This window comes from Rhopilema esculentum, chromosome 16 (assembly GCF_057945365.1).
Source record: "Rhopilema esculentum isolate cy_ngs chromosome 16, ASM5794536v1, whole genome shotgun sequence".
Taxonomy (NCBI): domain Eukaryota; kingdom Metazoa; phylum Cnidaria; class Scyphozoa; order Rhizostomeae; family Rhizostomatidae; genus Rhopilema; species Rhopilema esculentum.
The window spans coordinates 8,333,546-8,341,546 of record NC_142830.1 but is presented as its reverse complement, the minus strand read 5'-3'; positions in this window follow the sequence as shown (position 1 = coordinate 8,341,546).

Below are 8,001 nucleotides of genomic sequence, written 5' to 3'. Positions count from 1 at the left end.
AAAACCAGTCGCGAAAATGGGCGTAAATTGTTATGTGCAGTAAAAATAAGCTTTATCCGCGTGATTGAGAAAACTATCGAAATAATGAGTTATTTTCAACAGACTGATCACCTTGAAATAAAAATATAAGTATACTGGGTGTGGTCAAGGCTGTGGCTTCTTGAAGTTGCCTACTAAATGTTTGCCTCATCCTGAATTTTTGGGATGCAAACCCTTTCGAACTAAGTGAGATGACTTCCAGCTACGTCACAAAATATTTTCTTCTATTGAGCAAGGCAAGCAAGAATTAGAACGTAGCTGGCAGCCGCTGCAAAGACTTTATTTCTACTTGCCTTTTTTGTCCTCCTTTAATATTACGAGGGAATAGGTGAGCGCCTACTTCCTATGAGGGCCAGTCTCATACAAGGGCCTCGGTAAACATTTGGAAATTTAATATGGGCCTATTGGAATCGAATTGTTACAGGATGCAGAGACAAAAGCTACATTAAAAAATTATTAAAACAAAAGAAAGATTCAAACCTGAACCACGGAAATATTTTGCAATGTAAACTGCAAATGATGATGCCTAAAACCTAAACCTAAAACATGACAGCCTTGAAAGTGGTTGCAGAATTTTGAGAGCTACTGGCAAGTTGACCAATAAAAAAATTGATAGATAAACCGATTTTATCAAGTTTGATTGATTTCAACATTAGACTAGAGCTTTTATGAAGCCATTAATTAGGTCGTCTTAAAACTGGCTGTACGACCAGAGAATAAAAAAAGTACCCAGATATGAGCTCGTGATTGGCTGAATTGACAAAAATGTCGCTCGTGATTAGCTGATTTGACACTGATTGGCTTAGCAGAATTTATTTATATACTTTTTCTGAATCAAGCAGATTCGAAGAAATAATAATGTAAAACGGTAGCTGAACGAGAATCGTTTTTCCGCTGCTATTTCTGAACTCTACTGTTTTACCGTTTTTCAAATTAAGCAGAAATTTTGTGTATTTTTGTAACTGCAGCAGCTTTGAAGTCTTTAAATTAATCATGTAAATGTCTGTAAAAGCTTTTTCCGAAAAAAGTTGCATGTCGGGGAGATTTTGGCCTTTCTTGTTATGTAATGTTGGCAAGCCATTTTTAATTTAAAATTTACGGCTCAAGGTGACTCTACCTGATATCAGATATAAGCCAATAGCTGAATATACATGACGAAATACTGAACCATTTTGAATTTGATACGACACTTGAGGTGAAGAGCCGTCTCCAAAATCTATACTGCACGATGCAAACGGACAGTCAAAGTCAGTGACAATTTTCGCTAAACTATCGGTTCCAAGTTTTGCATATCCTGATGTGATCTTAAGCGCGAAAGTCGACATAGACGAGTTGACCCCATGGATCGGTTTGCTAAATACTTTTTCTGCACTAACAGAATTGTACATTGCCGTTGAGAATTGGTATGTGCCAAAATTGATTAGCCGGTATGTGACACGGCAAAAGGACACTTTGTTAATGTTGTCATACAATGCTTGCTTTGTCACCGTGTTGGTAGGTCCAGAACTTATGTTGCAGTAAATATTTGTCCCCTGCTCGGCTGTGGCGTAAATTTCCATATCAAACGGGACACAGAAGGTACTGATATTTTTTGTCCATTTGGCAACCACGCCTTTAATTGTGTTCTCTACGTTTAAAACATGTGATAATTGAAACCGACTGCCAATCGGACTACTCACAACGGCGTTTATATCGTAGAGGCCTGGGCTGCCGAATGCATAGTAAAAGACATTGTTTACCGATGGTTCGACTGTACGATTTACCATAACATGGGACCCTACTTCGATTGATAATAAAACGGGAAGCCCGGAGTGAATTGTCAGATTAATTGGAAAGGTTTTGTTGGTTGCAATATTTGTTATGTTTTGCGTGTAGCCCCAAGAGACATAGGTCAGATCTTCATATACGTATGCCTGTTTGTTTGCCATGGCTTTGCTGATTTCATTCGTTGCAATAACGCTGATGTTGATTTGACCGCTTGCATTAAAGATGTAATGAAAATGGCGATCTTCATTTAGTACACCGATTGATACGTTGTTAATATTCCATTTATATGTAACTGACGTTCCGTTGTGTGGTGATAGCGAAAATGTCGCAACCTTTTTGACCACAATGTAATCAAGCGTTTCTATTGCGAAATCAGTAATTCTGTCAAGAATTAAGACTTCAAATGTCTTCGATTTGTTTGAGACCCAATTCCAGGCACTAAGCAGTATATTAAAGCGTCCGCCTTTTTTCGAAAAAAGCTGGAAAACTGTTTTAGTATTGTTTAGGTTTTGGTTCCATTCAGGCCAATTTTCCAAAACAATGTCCTGAAATTGAACTTTTAACCGCGCCCCAACCCCATCGCAGGCGAGTTCAACGAAAAATATTTGGTGTGTTGGTATGGCTTTGGAAAGCATGCTGGTCCCATTCACCTTTACGTCGTATGTAAGGTTTTGCATTTTATTTCTGCTTATGATGTATTGTCGGTTTGTTGGTGTGACACCCGGAGCACAGTAAGCATCGATTGGTGTGTATGGAGAAGCGACGTCTGCTATTAGATCGCACGTTAAATTTCCATATAGAGGCAAAGTAGCATCCAAGAAAGTGATGTGACCGATTTTAGATGTATATGCAACATGCAGTCCTTGACAAATAAGTGTGTAGCGCACACCAGATCTGTCTAGACCATCAGATTTTATTTGAAGGAGTATTGGAAATCCGAATTCAAAATTGTTATTGCTCTTGTATTCAACAGTGAATTGATCAAATGGCTTTTCAATCTGTGCTGTGTAGCTAGAAGTCACTCTGTTGATTCGACTATTAACAAAAACCATTATTAAGTCTGAAGATCCTTTTAAAGCTTTGAATGTAGCTAGATTGTCATTTTGCCTTATATAAACTGTATTTCCTTTGATTGAGGTCCATAGATATTGATATGTTTCACCAAGAGGCTCGACTATGACTTCAATAGTAAAATTTTTGCCTTCTACTGCAAGGTTTCCCCTATATGGGACCATCGATATAGTAGTTATATATGCAGAAGATAAACTTTGCACTGTTAAATCGTTTGACTGAAAATCTGACCGCTCTGTTAAATACTTAGTGCTGGTCTCCTTCATACGATATTTGCGAGTAGAGGAAAATTGTCCATGCCCTACCGCTATGCCATCTTGCAAGAATTCCCATCTATACGTTTGGTGTGTTCTATCAGATTGCTCTTGTAGCCTTCTCTCTCCACCTCTATAACTGTTTCTTGACGTCACACTGACAGGAAAGCTGTGAGCCAGACACTGAAAGCCAGTATCTGATGTGTATGCAAGAAAAACTGAAACATTGTACGTGCCAACTTTTTGATAAGCATGTACAAACTCTGATGAACCTCTGTTGGATTCATACTGCTCAGTCACACCATCGCTGAAGTCAATTTGAAAGATGACAGCACCTTTAAATGTGAATACTTCAAGACGAAAAAATACGAATTGATACAGATGCACTCCTAAATGTCCTTCTTTATGGGCAGTCACATTTTGAATGTCAAATTTTGACAGAGTTATAACGCTGACACGGAAAGACACATCGATGCGTTCACGCCTCTGCTTAAGATATGCAGGAATTTCATAATGTTTTCTTTCGAAGAAAACAAACTGTATACAGTATCGTGATTTGAGTCCATTGCCTGATTGAACATTGAGCGTCTTAGGAAGACTGAACTTCTTTCCACTTTTTTCATATCCAATAACACTGTTGATTGCCAATGGGAGCTCCAGTGTGATGCTTTTGTCACTCCGAAAACAAACACAAACAGCAATCTTTTTTCCAACAACTCCATAGAAATGCCTTCTGTCCTCTGTCACTAGAGACAGAAAGATTACAATTGTTCACTTCTTATCATAAGTCTCATCGTGTTCATACTGAGCGGTGTCCCATACTCCTGCAGATGTTCAAGGCGACAAACCACGCGTAGATGTCAAAATCTGGCTCCCTTTGTCCTGCCAAATGTTAGAATCATTTTCAGGGCAGAGAGGTCAAGCTAGCAGAAGTGACAGATACTCTTTAATAGAAAACTTTTATCCCTGGCTATTAATTGACCTACTGTTCAATTAAGGAGACGAAAAAGTCACGGCTGCTGTCGTTATCATGAGTCAGCGTATGTAGATGACCACGTGCAAGATAGAAAAGCACATCCATGGCTCATATTCTAAAAAGTCTCCCAAAAGGCAATGTTAAAAAACATTAAAACAAGATTATAGAAGAGCTAAGTAGTTTTAGAGAACCACTAGTTTCTGTTTTTGGAAAACTATTGCAATATCTTTCAAAATTATAGATATGTAAACATTTTTTTTGCAGGAAAATTTCACTGAATATATTATACCTTATAAAATTTCATCAATCCAGAAGTATTTCAAATCAAAAGTTGAGAAATGATGAAAGAAGAAATGAAACTAGGTTGCCTAGATGGAGGAGTATGAGACACCAACTTTGTTAAGAATAGCCACCTTGTTACTTCTAATAAGCGCCGCGGTGCTAATAAAGAACTTGCAAGCAGATATGGGGCAATAAATAGGGGGTGCCACTGATTGAAAAAAGAATTAAAAATAGTAAATCTTTATATGTGGCTACATAATGCATTCCACAAAAAGAAAAAAATTATGTTGTTGGAAAAATAAGCTTATTTCTTTGTCTCTTGAGATAGGTATGGTTAAAAAATGTAGCGCTAACAAGAAAGCGGTGCAGCAGTAAAGAACAATTTTAGATGATGCAAAGCTAATCAGAAGGCGGCGCTTATAAAATATTTGTCAAAAAATCAGCGGCGATAAGAGGGAGGTGCTAATTAGAAGTATTACCATATTCACATACTCAGCTCATTTATATAAGCGATGCACATTTAGGGCAACAAAAAGGAAATATCTTGTAACTTTCTGAATCAAAGTGCTTTACCTTGTAAGCCAAATGTCTTTAAAGAAAAAACGCATTTCTAAAATGTTGATTGTTTCCTTATATTAAATTATTGAATTGAATTTTATAAGGATAGATTTTGATACAGCAATGCAATACGGTTGACAAACTAAGATTCTAAGTACCAAAGAAAGTAGAGACTCTACTATCAACGGTCACATTCCTTTCTCTATTTTCTTCAAAAATTTATGATGCATACCGTGATTCCTTAAATTAGGCCCCTAGAAGTTTAACTTTTAAGACATTTGTGGTTAGGGGCTTATTTAACGAGGGTTTTAACAGGGAAGTGTATGAGAGTCCCAATACAAATAACTCGTTTTCAAAGCTATTTTCTCATCTATGGCAATCATTTATGGCATTCATCTTGGCAATTCAAAGCCAATTGATTAAATTAAGAAGCAAAGGAGCTGAAACAGAACCCTAAGGCAGTCCAATATTTAGGCAGCTTATCCCACCCTTCTTATATCCTTTAGGAAAAGATCAGTTGCCCACAAGATAGCTGAAGAACCAATTCAAATTTAATGCCTTCGGTTACAGCCCCTCAAGCCGTTTATTTTCCCGCTTGACAAACATCTAATTTGCGTTCTGCCAGTTAAAAAGAGTTTCTGAAAAATCTAGCTTTTAAATTTAGATTGAAAAATCTCAGGGAATTTTTTTCTTTTTGAGTGTAATTTTACGATTTATCTAAAGATAAAAGGCAGATATTTAAAAACAATATATTGGAAATAGGTAAGTTGAACAAGTATTGACACAAAACCTGCTGTAGCAAAATAAATGCTGTAGCATCAATGTAAATATTTGGTTGCACGATTAACTGGCAATGTGAACAAACTTTGAATGAAACTTAAAGACTTCAGTCAAATCAGAAACTGACCTCATTTTTTGTTTATTATCAATTATCCATGCTTGGTGAGTTTATTTAATTATGTTTAGCTTTCCACCAGTCACATAGAATTATAATCCAAATTCTAGCCTACCATTTGCATTATTGCAGTTTATTTCCGTTGTCAACGACGACGACGATGTTGTAAATTCCAAGAAAAGTAAGAATAACAGCAGATTTGTCACTATTGAGAGCTCCATTCATCTACTGAGTTCCATAAGGAGAATTTGGTAGTTATTACATGTCTAAAATTGAAAATGTTGTCAAGTGTCTTTAAAAAGTTGCTGTATGTACGGTTGCAATATTGAATGTAGCTAAGCAGCATTGATGTCGTCAGCAACGTAATTTCGCGCCAAAAAGCTAATCAAAATGGCAGACCCCCTGCTACAAAAACTTGCACAATTGTATGTATTCACAATTGATATTATCGCGATTAACCTATACTTGCAGAAAAAATAACGCAACTTATGATAGAGTGACTATGATAGCCTGCCAAAGAGAATTTTCCAGTTAGCGAAATAATTCTCGTGCTAGCATAAGCTAAAATTTTGCGAGCTCTACGTGGCTGATGGCAGTCGGAGAATTTAAATAAATTTGCTCGTGCAATAATGGTTACAGGACAATTCTAAAAAACATGTTACAAATTGTTTTGTGTAAAAATGCAAAACCCAGAGCTCCTTTCTTAGAATTACAAATTACACACCAGCAACTTTCATCTAGCAAAAGATCAGAAATTATAAATGTTTTTTCCTTAGGTAGGCCTACATCATAATTTAAAAGTATTTTTCATACCTAAGAAACTACACTTAAAATGGAACATCTAAAAACTGCAAACATACCTTGTAGTTTGGGAGATAAGCCACTTGAGGGTGGGGGCGATTGCCCTTCCAGCCCAATGGAACTTCCATTGTTCAAAACAATAGTGTATTGTTCTCCTCTTGGTTATCCCTACCTTGGCAAATTTTCACGCTTCTTGTTTTTTCACGCTTCTTGTTTTTGCAAATATTGAAAGCAGCAGATTTTGAGCAACCAATGGTTTTTGAGATTTCACAATAGCTTTTCCCATTATTATGAAAAACACTATTTCAAGTGTTCTATGTTAATTCTTTCTTTTTGGTCGCTGCCATCTTGACAAAAAATTGTTCCCATCGATAAAATCGAATTTTTTGACAAACAAGTAATTCGAATGACCAAAGACGCTTCAAGTAAAGTTCCAAGAAAATTCATTGAAAGGTTTTAACGAAAATTGCGTTTGAAATCGGTAAACGAAATTTTCTAGCAAGAAAGGGCACCGGAGCCACGGGGGCAGCGGGGAAAGCAAAGTGCCTTTTCAAGAAGTTGATCTCCGAGCAATAATAATTCATATAAATATTTTGAATGCCAATAAAATCTAGGTTTCAAGCATCTCTTGATATCTAAATGCAACAAAAAAGTCAATATTGAACTGAAAATCATTTTCCATTTTGATGAGAACTGAAAATCGATTTGTAAAGCGTTGATAAGTTCTCTTTAGCTTTCATGATCATGCGAAACAGATTTTAGATTGCTATCAACGTTGGCTTGGCCTCGCATATGTTCCATATATCAGTCAAGGCATCAATGATGTCTTAAATTCAAGCAAAGTGACAGGAACCGGGGGGCCACAGTGGGCACAGACCCATCTTTTTTCCAAAATTCAGTTCATCTACCTCTTTGCAGCTCACCGAGTTGAGCAAAGGGTTGACCTTTTGAGGCAATGATCTAAAATGTTACTTTTCGATCTGCTTTTAAATGCACTAAAAACAAGCTTACAACAAAGGTTACCGAAAGGTGGTGGCGATGGAAAATTGGCCATAGGCCTTGAGGTTTAGGGCGCTCGCGAGGTTTCCAGTTTGTGAAAGCAGTTAGTAAGACATAACAAAATTGTGCAACTTTTTAAACTTATTAAACGAGAGCAAGAAGGTGACGGCAAAAATATTTTGAAATGAACTTTTAGGTAATCTAAACGGCATGGTCGCCATAATTTTTCTGCTCGCTTCGCTCGCAAAGGGCCTCCTCTTTCCATTCTACCGCAAGGTCTCCGAAACCTCTCGGTGGAACTTTACACAACTAAGCCAGAAAAAGATCAATATCAGTGTAGCCAGGCTTTATGTAACAGC